The following is a 12,957-nucleotide window of genomic DNA, read 5'->3' as shown; positions in this document are numbered from 1 at the left end:
TCTGTTCATTTGAGAGTTTCCCTAGTAGTTTTCTCATTATGACAGTTTAAGAATAACAATCCATGCGATAGTAATACTAGTTTATTGAGCACTAAGAACCAATGCATCTCTTATCAGTCAACATTAAACAACGTGTAAACGAAAAATATATTAATAGATGAGGATCATGGCATTTGGATGTATGTGTTGTCTTCAATGGTAGATGTGGTTAAGAAATACCTACTTATCGAAACTACTTCGTGCTTGTTGTTGTTCTTCTTGTAGAACTGCACTGTAAATCTTCGTATCTGTAACATCCCAACATTTTCAAGGTAAAAATTTCATTTTTAATTCAACCATAAACACCATTTATCCTTTTAAATCATTTAAAAGTATATCGTAGTAAAAATAGTTATCAGAGTACAATCCCAAAATAATAAAGTTGAGGAATCGTGGGTGGATGCATTGCGATCACGTCGGGTCCATCCCTTTCGAACTGAAAATACCTGAAGTCATAAACATAAACCGTAATCACAAAGCTTAGTAAGTTTCCCAAAATACAAGATACCATACATATACTTCAGTTCAAGGTTGTACCGGGTCTATTTCACCCTTAGGTCTATTTCACCCTAAGACTATTTCAACTCATATGTCAGCACAAGGCTGTATCAGGTCTATTTCACCCCTAGTCTATTTCACCCTGGGTCTCTTTCAACTCATATGTGAACACAAGGCAATACCGTTCTATTTCATCCCACATACATACAGCAAATAGGCACACATGCTTACAACACATAAAGGAGGAGTCATAAATACTATAAGCACATACAATCCCTAGTCTCCTACAGTATAGTGAGCAAACTCACTTCCCCGTTTGAAATATTGTTGAACATGACTATTGTCACACCCCCAAACCATCAGAAAGACAACGATGGAAACATCCGGGGGCGACGACGTCATACGTAGTATCACAACAATCGTATCATAACAATCAAAGTAAACACAACCATTACATTACAATATGAATATTTACATCTGTAGAAAACTCAGTTTGTACATAACATTATATAACACAAGATAAAAATGAGACTCCAAAAATGCCCCGTCTTCTCCAAAAGCTAGTAAGGAACCTGTCTGTCGTTGCCCTGAGAATAAAAGCGATTTTGAAAACGTATTAGCATAAAGCTGGTGAGTTCATAAGCTTTTTTTTTGTATTGAAAACTAGTCACTGAGTTTGTATAAATAGTTTCTTTCCATTATAAGTAAATATCGTTTGCATCGAAAACCGTTATTACCGAGTTCTGAAATATGTATGCATGTTTTTCAAGAAAATCTAAAATTTTTCGAACATATTTGTTGGTTTCTGTAGGAAAAGTACGTTGTATTTGAAAACCCTGGCTATCACCAGTATGAAATGTATGATCATTCGGAAACCCTGGTTACCACCAGTATGTATAGTAGTTTTATTACTTAGAATAAAACTATAGACTTTGTCCCTGGAATACCTTCCAGTAAGTAGATAAGTAGTTTTATTACTTAAGTTAAAACTATAGAAGAAAGAAATACTGTAAACAATGATTAGTTTATACTTATTGTGAGTCGTATAACCATACTAATTTGACCTGTGACCTCCTTAACGTTCTTCAGGCATCGTACGATTACAAAATTTGTCACCCTAGGCGTGCCCGCCTAACTGTAGCTAACAATTCAGGTGTGGGATTGTCGGTCCCGAATAGATCTATTCACAAATTTCACGCTCTCCCTCCAGGAGACTCTGGTTATACTACCTGTAAGGATTTATTTGTACCCCGAGAGGTAAAACGAAGGTAGTCTCACAATCCTGCATTAACTAGTTTACGTCTTTGTTCGGTTGTTCTCGAGTTCGAAAATGTTTGTAACGGTGTAGAGTATAAATAATTATACATAAAATAATTATTTAGCATGATACTCTAGTTTTATATTTGTAGTAATAGATAAACTAAATATGACATAGTTTATATGTTTAACTTTGCATGAAGTTTGAACCTTTAAGACTGGTAATGAAATCCCAAACTATACCTATTATAGTTTGAATGGTTTCGTTCATGTATGGTTTTGAAAACTATGCGATTATGAATTGAAAACATCCCTTATGCTCCGCATAATACAAAAGGGATAATTGTATCTAAACATTTGATAGAAAAGTATTGTAATTGCCTCAGTTTTTAAGTTATGAAATCCTTTATGTTTAACTTGTATTCCCCCCTGAAAACATGAAAAACTCGGAAAAGTGTAGGGGTATGAACTCACAGTTTAACGTAGGATTCGAGTGTACGATCGATATGTGTGCCTAGTGTCAACGGATGTTCTGAATGCAAGTGGACCCTATTAATCATATGGTAACACATATATGTAATAGATTAGGGTATTTCATGACTAATCATGACGGGAAACCATCCTAAGGTCTTGGAATTGTTTGAACTAAGTGTTCTAGGTTCCACACGTAGTGATCCTTGAAAGTTTAAGGCCAAATATGAGCATTAGAGTGGATGTATGGCCATAAAGGTGAGTGTGCGGCCAGGGAGTGTGGTCAGACTTGTGTGTGCGGCTGCACATAGAAGTGTGCGGCCGTATAGAGGGTGTGTGCGGCCGTACATAGGAGTGTGCGGCAGCACACTCGTTGTTTGATCCCGAAATGTCGATTTTGAGAAATTTCAAGTTCCAAACCATGTATTAATTCGAATACAGGGGCCATACTCTCACTTTTCAGGGTATTTGAGGTGTGTGTGGCCACCTTACGAAGGTGTGCGGCCGCACTCCTTCAAAGGATGAAGAATACGAAGAACACTATGAGCTTTAGGCTTAGATTTAGGTCTCTCACCACTATAACAAGCTGAATGATGAAGTAGTTCACGTTTTTGAGGCCTTAGGAGTGTGCTTGGATGAAGCTTTTAGAGAGAGAAAATAGAGAGAGAGTAGTGTGCAGCCAAAAGAGGGAAAGAGTGAATGAAGGGGGGGTCTCCTCCAATATATAAGGTCAGGTGTGAGGTTGGAGGGTGTGTGCGGCTGGGTGGTCGCACACACCTTCTTTAGTGTGTTTGGCCCGATTTTGCGATGCTAAACACCTTCTAATCCTTCCTAAGAATCATATCCAAGTTATACTAACCCTAAAGCACTCATATGGACCCAAAATTTCGCTAAGAGATGGTAAGTTCGAGATAAATAGTGATATACGAATCAATTGCACATGATACAAGTTTCAGGTTGTCACATCATCCCCCCATTAGAGGGAATTTTGTCCCTAAATTCAAAAATATGGATACAATTCATGGATTTGGAAAAAGATGAGGATACTTCTATTTCATCTCGCACTCCCAAGTGAATTCGGGTCCCCGCTTAGCATTCCAGTGAACCTTCACTATCGGGATGCGACTTTGTTTCGTTCGTTTGACCTCTCAGTCCATGATTTCGATTGGTTCTTCCACAAAGTTTAGATTTTCGTTGATTTCGATTTTGTCAAGAGGGGCTACAAGGGTTTCATCGGATAAGCACCTATTAAGATTCGAAACGTGGAAGATAGGATGCATGTTATTAAGCTCATGCGGTAAACGAAGTTTGTAGGCTATGGGACCAATCCTAGCAAGGATTTCGAATGGTCCTATGTACCTTGGGTTTAGCTTTCCACATTTTCCGAAGCGTACCATGCCCTTCTAGGGTGAGACCTTCAACAGAACACAGTCTCCAACCTGGAATTGCAAGGGTTTTCGTCGTTTCTCGACATAGCTCTTTTGTCGATCCTGTGAAGCTTTCAGTCGTTCCCGGATTTGTACGATCTTTTCAATGGTTTTGCGGATGATTTCTGGACCAGTGAGAGTGCTATCAGGGACTTACCCTTTGGCTAGCTGCATGTCTCCCATTTCAGCCCATCATAGAGGGGATCTGCACTTGCGGCCATAGAGGGCTTCGAAAGGCGCAACCATGATACTAGTATGATAACTATTATTGTAGGAGAATTCAACCAAGGATGAAGAACATGAATAACACTATGAAGGTGTGCGGCCGCACTCCTTCAAAGGGACCATGTCTAAATTCGAATATAGGGGTCATACTCTCACTTGGGAGGGTATTTGAGGTGTGTGCGGCCACCTTATGAAGGTGTGCGGCCGCACTCCTTCAAAGGATGAAGAACACAAAGAACACTATGAGTTTTAGGCTTAGATTTAGGTCTCACACCACTATAACAAGCTGAATGATGAAGTAGTTCAAAATTTTGAGGCCTTAAGAGTGTTCGTGGATGAAGTTTTTAGAGAGAGAAAATAGAGAGAGAGTAGTGTGCAGCCAAAAGAGGGAAATAGTGAATGAAAGGGGGTCTCCTCCAATATATAGGGTCAGGTGTGAGGCTGGAGGGTGTGTGCGGTTGAGTGTGTGGCCGCACATGCGGGTTTGCGGCCGCACACACCTTCTTTGGTGTGTTTAGCCCGATTTTGCGATGCTAAACACTTTCTAATCCTTCCTAAGACTCATATCCAAGTTATACTAAGCCTAAAGCACTCATATGGACCCAAAATTTCACTAAGAGATGGTAAGTTCGAGATAAATATTGATATACGAATCAATTGCACATGATAAAAGTTTCAGGTTGTCACAACTATGCTCCATATATCATCTCTACCGGTTACCTATTCATTGGAACATAACAAAACTTAAATTATAATCATAATACTCAAAATGCCCCTAAGTCAACTTGGTCAAAACTAGGTCAATGTCGAATAGTCCAAAAACTCAACCGAGCCAACTCAGCTAAGTACACCCAGCGTACTCAGTTTGTATGCTTAGCATACTCAAGCCTTGACTAGAAATAGGGTATTAACCTTGTACGCCCAACATACGTTCAACCATCATTTCCTTCTATTAAGAGCTTAATCCTTTAAGCTCTTGCGTCTAAATTCTAGATCTAATCCTCATATGATGTCCTTAACCATAAAGTTTCCAACTTTATGGTCTTGCATGGCTATTAAGTGCTGAATACCAAAAACCCTAAGTTCTTAACTCTTTAAGACATCCTAGCTCATGCATTGAAGGAATCTAAGGTCCTATATTTTTATGGTACCCAATAACCCCATAATTGATAAAGTTTCAAACTTTATACATTAGAATGGTCCAACCAACCAATATCTAGTCTTTAGAATGGTCCGAACTGATGGGTTTTGAGCATTCTAACACTCTTATGGTGTACATGCAACCCTAGAAACCTTGTATCTATGTTTGACTAAGATACATGCAAATAATTATTTTTCAAAGGTTCTTATCCTAACTAGCATGGCATGGGGTACTTGAATCAATTAAAGCTAGTAGAATTACTTACCTTGTAGTAGTAGTTGATTGCTTGGTGTTTGAGAGCCTAGCACCAATAATGTGGATGCTTCAAATGGAAGTCACAAATCACCACAAACTTGGAAACTTGAGAGAATAGTCACAACCTTCTTGAAATTGGTCCTCTTAGTTTACACACATCAACTAGTGCAATTTCAAGAACCAAAGCCACCTTTATATAGTGTGGTGGATTAGGGTTACATACATGTAAACCCTAATACCCATGTCTTTTAATTTCCATGAGATCCATGGGTTAAAGCTCGATGGAGTATCCGTGGAATTTCCATGCAAGCCTAGCCAATTCCAAATAAGCATTAGCCCACACTATATAAATCCAAGAGCCCATATTTAATTACTCATACTTTTGATCGCTAAATTAATTCTAAATTAATTATAGATCAACACTAATTAAATAATATGATTTTATATTCATATATTAGAACTTATAATATATTAATAAATCAGAACTTATACTATTCTCAAAAGATTATCCATAAATTGTTCGAGTGAAGTGCAACCCAAATGGACCATACCGGGTCGGGTCAAGTACATACCAAATATAGTTATGGACTTAGACACTATCTCCAACAATCTCCCACTTGGATAAGTCTAATAACTATAGTTGCAATTATGAATTCAGGAACCGATTAGCATTCGTAGCTCTTAATACTCTGTTGAACTATGAAGTACCATTTTAGATAAGTGATCATATAATCCTCTGTTCTAGATATCAGCCGAACAAATACATGGAACATGGTCTTGCTTATTGTCCAACATTTGTTTCCCGATTTCTGATTTGTTTGACATGGAACTTAACTGAACACATAAATTTAGTTCTGACCGGGCCCGGTACATAGGTAAAAAAATCATTGAGGGGGCCTAGATATCACTTCTAATCTTAGAAGGAACAGATAAACTTCGACTCATATGCTTGCTCTACTGCTTGTTGAGTTACACACAAAGGCACGGTTTATAACATCAAGTTACCAATGCATTTTCGTGCAATAGATGCATAACCAACTCATAGGAAACAAATAATATCTCTAGGTTTGAAGACTTATATGATATTACCGTCTCACGATCACTCAAGATAAATTCCATGAAGTGATACCAGTGAGCGTGGGTTGAATCCAATACTCAGAACTTATGAGCACTCATGAGTGTTGTAGCCCCTCTTTGTCTAACATCTTAGACCTCTACAAGCCAACCCATGAAAGTCTTGATTCATATCTACTTCCAACATATGATCGACTATGGAGAGTTTGAATAATATGATATATACCATAACATAATTATTTTTGAAGTCAAAACATGCAAAAAGAAATAACAGTAAACGATTGATAAGAGATAGCAACACTTTACTCATAAATAACAACTTTTATTTATCTTCAAATGTCAATTACACTCTACAAATTTCAAAATTATCTAACTACTAAAACTCATATCACCCTTCAGCCCTATGCTTCGAGCATGCTGGAGATGCTTAACCCGAGTCAGTCCCTTCGTGAGGGCATCTGTTGGGTTCTCATCTGATGATACCCTCTTTGCCACGAGGATTCCTTCTTCTATTCGATGTCTAATGAAGTGATATTTTATGTCAGTGTATCTGGATCTCCCATGATCTCTTGGTTCCTTGGCTAAGGCAACCACACTATTGCTATCACAGAAAATCTCCATTGGCTCCTTTATAGCTGGTACAACTCTAAGTTCTCCGATGAAGTTCTTTAGCCATATAGCCTCCTTTGCTGCCTCGCTTGCTGCTATATACTCTGATTCACAAGTGGAATTAGCCACTGTATCTTGCTTGGAACTTTTCCAAGTAATTGACCCTCATTGTAGGATAAAGACCCAACCTGACTGAGAGCGGAAATTATCCCTGTCAGTCTGAAAGCTAGCATCACTATACCCTGCGACTTTCAAGTCATCACTCCCACCAAGGGTAAGGACCTAGTCCTTAGTCCTTCGCAGGTACTTGAGAATATTCTTTTCCGCTGTCCAGTGAGCCTTTCCAGGATTCCCCTAATATCTGTTGACCCTGCTCAAAGCAAAGGCAACATCAGGACGATTACAAGTCATAGCATACATGATCGAGCCTACAACGAAAGCTTATGGTAATCGACTCATCTTAGCTATCTCATCCTCTGTACTCGGACTCTGAGTTTTACTCAGTCTCGCATTACATTGGATAGGTAACTCACCTTTCTTTGAATTATGCATGTTGAACCTTTTCAACACTTTGTCCACATAGGTGCTTTGACTAACTCCAATTAGTCTTTTACTCTTGTTTCTCAAAATCCTTATCCTTAGGATATAGGCAGCTTCTCTAAGGTCCTTCATAGTGAAACACTTACCAAGCCAGGACTTTACTTCCTCCAAGGTTGGAATGTCATTTCCTATGAGTAGTATGTCATCCACATACAATACCAAAAAGCTGATTACACTCCCAGTAACCTTGACATATACACAAGATTCATCTTCGCATCTCAAAAAGCGAAACACTTTAACTTTCTCATCGAAACAAAGATTCCATCTGTGAGGTGCTTGTTTCAATCCATATATAGATTTATCAAGCTTACACACTCTATTAGGATACTCTGTACTGACAAAACCCTCTGGATGAACCATGTAAACATCTTCAGCCAACTTTCCATTAAAGAAAGCGGTTTTGACATCCATTTTCCATATTTCATAGTCATGAAATGCAGCAATGGCTAACATAACCCTAATAGACTTAATCTTGGCCACTAGTGAAAAGGTCTCATCATAATCAACTCCTGGAGTTTGAGAATAACCCTTTGCAACCATTTGTGCCTTGTAAGTGTGTACATTACCATCCATTTGCACCTAACTATCTTACGAGCTGGTACATTGTCAACCAAGTTCTAAACTAGATTGTCATATATGGACTGTATCTCGCTGTCCATTGACTCTTTCCATTTGGCAAACTCGGGCCTGCCATGGCTTCAGCGTAGCTGTTAGGTTCATCCATATTTACTAATGTCTCATCACTGATAAGTTTCTGACCTTCTGCAGTAATATAAAAACCATAATAATGCTCAGGTGTATTCTTAGCCCTTGTGGAATGCCTCAGAGGTTTAGAGTTGTCAATTGGCTCAATATGAGTTTCATCCTCAGGTTGAGGGCTAGGGGTTAAGGTTCCTTCACCACTTAACTCTTGAATTTCCTCAAGGTCAATTTTCCTCCTACTGTCTCCTTGGCTTATGAATTCTCTCTCTCTCTCGAAAGACTCCTCTTCTTGCTACAAAAACCACAACCCCAAATCTTGATGTGGTCTAGATTGGGAACTTTCTAGTCCACATCTCCTGAGGTGTTTTGACAACCTTCTTTGTAGGGACTAGGTTAAGGATATGGGTGGCAGTCTCTAAGTCATACCCCCAAAATGAGATTGGTAGCGAAGCTTGACTCATCATGGAATGAACCATGTCCAACAAGGTCCGATTGCGCCTCTCAGCTACACCATTCAATTGTGGTGTCCTAGGAGGTGTCAATTGTGAGACAATCCCACATTACTTAAGATAGTTAAGGAACTCAGTACTAAGATACTCACCACCTCGATCGGATCAAAGAATCTTAATGTTCCGGCCCAACTGATTCTCTACTTCTTGCTTAAACTATTTCAATTTTTCAAAGGTTTCTGACATATGCTTGATTAAGTAGACATATCCATATCTACTAAAATCATCAGAAAAAGTCACATAGAAGCGATTAGCATCTCTTGTGGCGGTTCTGAAGGGTCTGTCTATATGAGGTCCAACAAACCTTTACCCCTAGCACAAGTGCTAGTAAAAGGTGACTTTGTCATTTTACCAAGCAAACAAGATTCACAACTATCATCCGACTTTAGGTCAAATGACTCCAAGACTCCATCCTTTTGGAGTTGGCCTATGCAATTCTTGCTTACATGTGCAAGACAACAATTCCATAAAGATGTTTTATCTAAGCTAGTGGAAGAGTCAATACACAATACATTATTTCCTTGGTTATTTACAACAGATACAGTTTCGTACACACCATCACAAGGTAATGCTTTAAAATAAAGAACATTATTAAAGAAAGCATCAATATCACCATATCTGAATTCCACAACCGGTATCAAGGACCCAAGATTTAGAATGAGGTGAGTTATTAGACAATATAGCGTATATACCTACATGGTTGGGTTTTACTTTCCCATCCTTCACATCTTGCTATTACTTTGGGCAGTTTCGCTTCCAGTGCAACTTTTCATGGAAATAGAAGCATTCAGCCTCATTAGGGTTAACAGAAGGAGTGGCAAAACCTTTCTTGGTTTTTCTTGAAGAGGAGCCTTCAAGGGTCTTACCCTTGGTACCCTTAGAAGGGTTCTTTCTCTTCTTCCCTTTGCCATGCTTGATTGCCAAGACATTGGCCGCAATTGGAGTAGGAGGAGTAGGAACACCCGACTTGCCTTTAAGACTAATTTCTACAGTCTTTAAAATCCCTTTAAGTTTACTATGTGTAACTTCTTCCTTGTTCATGTGGTATGTCATTCTAAATTGATCATAACATGAAGGTAAGGATTGCGAAATGATATCTATTACCATCTCCTCAGGAAATTCAACATTTAGTTTCTTCAAACGATCCACAAACCTTTGCATTTTCTGCATGTGGGCCGTGATGGTCTCACCATCCTTCATTCGGGTAGTTATCATGGAGGAGATAATTTCATACCTTTCTTGACGAGCACTTTGATGGTAGTGGTCCATCAAATCCATGCACATCTCAAAAGGGTAGTGGTCCTCATAGGACTTTTGGAGCTCAACTATCATAGTGGCCATCATGATGCATGCTACCTTAGTAGCACCCTTTTCATGTGCCTGAAATGCAGCAATCTCCTATGGATTAGTAGTTGAATCATCAATCTCCTTTAGCTCCTTATCAAGGACATATTCGTGTCCTCATAATGAGTGACCATCCTGATGTTTCTGATCCAATCCATAAAGTTAGATCCATCAAAGATGACTCTCCCACAAAGATTCAAGAGAGAGAAGGAGCCAACGGGGTTTGAGCCGGAAGCATTGTTATTGGAAGACATCTGAAAAGAAGAAAGAATATATTAGATTAGATGTAAAGATATTCCTTAATAGTACACCCAAATGTAATATTAAGGCTAGGACCCAACCTAATATTTTATAACTTAGAAGATGAATGTCGTAATCTAAGCTATAAGATATTTGAAGGTAGGTGAATGACGATTCACCAATTTCCAGCATGAAAAACGAAATATTTAATTAGGTTTTAATTGGTTTAGAAACTCCTATATTCTTTGAGATTCATTGAACTTTTCATTGGCATGTTTCAATCTCGAGTGTGCCCTTCAAGTTTTGTGACTGGGATACTGAGGATCACAACACAAGGTGTGAAGTAACCATGCAAATTACTTGGTACCCTTAATGTACTACCCCTCAATCGATGTGCTGGTTAACCACATACGCTCCATTGATACTATGATAAACATTAAGTCACCCTTTGCCTACCTTGATAAGTCCAAGTTAGTGTGCCGGTTAACCACACACGCTCCACTAACGACTTAATCAAAGTGTAGAGTGTAATTTCATGGATTAGCACCTTATTCACATTTTCCAAAGTAACTAAGATTGGGAATTTAATAAGGGTTTAGTTACTTTAGTATATTCATCATACTTAAATGAGAATTATAGTCCTTGTCCTACCTTTTCGACTAACGACCCTCCACCGATCAAGGAAGCGGTGGGTGAGAATGCACACCCATTAAGTTGCCATTTTATAGGCAACAACCTTATACCCCCCTTATAGACCGACTACGTGAATGAGACCTACTAATAGTAAGAAGACGTTGTTCTTATATATATATATATATATATATATATATATATATATATATATATATATATATATATATATTAACTTATAATATTATAAAGTATAAGGGTTGAATTTTAATAATTATAATTCTAAGGGTTGGAACAAAAGTTCTAATATGACTTTACTTGTTCCAAAACTTGAGGGAAAGTTTTGTAAACTTTGAAAACATTACATTTCTCATAACTTATGAGTTATCTGAGTATTAAAATAAAGACTCTTCATTTTTATAACTCATGTGTTCTTATAATGGTTTTTTAATTGAAGTGTGACCTTTGGTTTTCCAGAACTTGAGGACAAGTTATGGACTCCATTTAAACACATAATGATCAAGAATTAAACTACCAAGGAGGTTACAAATAATTCCTATGATCATCTAATCTCATAAGTTCAAGAATATGATTATCAATAATTTCAAGAATCATAAATAACTTATATAAAACTTGTAATTTTTTATAATAGCCATTGTAGATGGATTAGCATAAACATTACACCATCTAAAACAAGTTTTATAACACCAAAACAATTTAGGGTAATGTTTCTAGTCCATTTCCAGCAGCAAAACTCGAATATCTAGACACTGCAGCCTCCACTCATCGAGTTCATGAACAGACTCGATGAGTAGCATGCATTTCTTCATGGACTCGTCGAGTCTCCCATGGATGCGGTGAGTTCATACATGCAGTGAACAAAAAATTCAATTTTCAAGCTATTTTCATCAAGTATCAAGTAAACAATCCTAGGCTCTGATACCACTGATGGGTTTTGAGCATTTTAACACTCCTATGGTGTACAAGCAACCCTAGAAACCTTGGATCTATGTTTGACTAAGATACATGCAAATAATTATTTTTCCAAAGTTCTTATCCTAGCTAGCATGGCATGGGGTACTTGAACCAAATAAAGCTAGCAGAATTACTTACATTGTAGTGGTAGTTGATTGCTTGGAGTATGAGAGCCTAGCACCAATAATGTGGATGCCTCAAATGGAAGTCACAAATCACCACAAACTTGGAAACTTGAGAGAATACTTACAACCTTCTTGAAATCGGCCCTCTTAGTTTACACACATCAACTAGTGATATTTCAAGAACCAAAGCCTCCTTTATATAGTGTGGTGGATTATGGTTACATCCATGTAAACCCTAATCTCCATGTCTATTCATTTCCATGAGATCCATGGGTTAAAGCTCCATGAAGTATCCATGGACTTTCCATGCAAGCCTACCCATTCCAAATAAGTATTAGCCCACACTATATAAATACAAGAGGCCATATTTAATTAGTCATACTTTTGATCTCTAAATTAATTATAGATTAGCACTAATTAAATAATATGATTTTATATTAATATATTATAACTTATAATATATTAATAAATCATAACTTATACTATTCTCAAAAGATTATCCGTAAATTGTTTGGGTGAAGTGCAACCCAAATGGACCATGCCGGGTCGGGTCAAGTACATACCAAATATAGTTATGGACTTAGATATTATCTCCAACACGAACTCCTCGATCACATAATTTATAATACCCACATCCAAATGGGCCTAAACCTCTCTTTTCCAAAGCCTGAGCCTTAATATAATTGATATTCGGGTCATGACCCTATATTATGAAGCGACTTGAAATAAGGTCATTGAACTCTCCCTCACTTAATTTAGATTTCATTCTGAAGTCACTCCTTACTACTTTCTAGACAATCAAATGATCCTTCCAATTCCTTTCAAACCCCGCTTAG

The sequence above is a fragment of the Lactuca saligna genome, chromosome 5 (assembly GCF_052625555.1).
Source record: "Lactuca saligna cultivar CGN05327 chromosome 5, ASM5262555v1, whole genome shotgun sequence".
NCBI lineage: Eukaryota > Viridiplantae > Streptophyta > Magnoliopsida > Asterales > Asteraceae > Lactuca > Lactuca saligna.
The sequence above is the reverse complement of the archived record's forward strand: the minus strand, read 5'-3'. Positions refer to the sequence as shown.